We start from the raw sequence: 1,015 nt of genomic DNA, 5'->3' as shown, positions 1-1,015 counted from the left end.
TAAAAGTCCATCTAGGAATTCCGGAAACCGAACAACCAGACAACCAAAAAGAAAATCTTTAGCGACAAATGATAAGAATACAAAGAAAATCAAATTAGAAAAGAATACTGAAGACTATGTAATGCCGATTAAAGTAGAAAAAACGAAAGCTCCTTCTGCAAAAGAGAAGGCTTGGGGCAAGGCTGCAAGTGGAACCAAGAGTATATCATCTTTTTTCATGAAGAAATAATTATGAAGTGATGATTATTGTATAATGATTGAATAAATTATTTTCTTTTTTAGTTGGATTATAACTATCTAGTAAAGAATCATGAACCTTAGCCTTAGCCTAAAGAAGTTTTACTTCAAAAATTTCAGATTGTATCTTTTATCCCTTGTGGGATATCATTTGAAAGGTCTTTTTTATTAAAATCTGAATACAGAAAGCAATACGAAATTTCTTTGATAATATGAAAAAATAATTTTTGTAATAATATGAAAAATTATATATTTATATTTCTTTGATAATATGAAAAAAATATTTTATTTTTTAATCGCATAATTTGAAAAAAAAACGATTTCTTACAAAAATTTGAGAATATTTCGAAATTTTCAAAGGAAATCGAATACATATTTTCAAAATATCCCTAAAAAAAAAAAAAAAAAAAAAAAAAAGAGTGCGCGTAAGGATCACACGCGATTGAAGTAAAACTTTTAATATTGTATGAGTAGGCAATTAAGATAAAAATAAAAAAAAACATCATATTTGAATTTTAAAAATCATCTTTTAATAATCATATAACATCAATAATAAGATCTCCTGAGCATCGGCACAGCTGTCCTACTGATATTAAGAGTTTGAATATGATGTGAAGCTTTCTTCCTAATTTTGTTACCTATCTTACCGGGAAATTCAAACCATAAACGTAGAAGTTCATCATTATCGCCACGTTCTATGTACACTAATTTTCCCACACAACCATTAGCTAAGCCATCACTTACATCAATATTAGTTGTTATTATGTAAAATTTATTC

Source organism: Ctenocephalides felis, unplaced genomic scaffold (genome assembly GCF_003426905.1).
Source record: "Ctenocephalides felis isolate EL2017-DRISC unplaced genomic scaffold, ASM342690v1 CF-g0.4_SCAFFOLD_03572, whole genome shotgun sequence".
Classification (NCBI taxonomy): domain Eukaryota; kingdom Metazoa; phylum Arthropoda; class Insecta; order Siphonaptera; family Pulicidae; genus Ctenocephalides; species Ctenocephalides felis.
Note: the sequence above shows the minus strand (reverse complement) of the source record.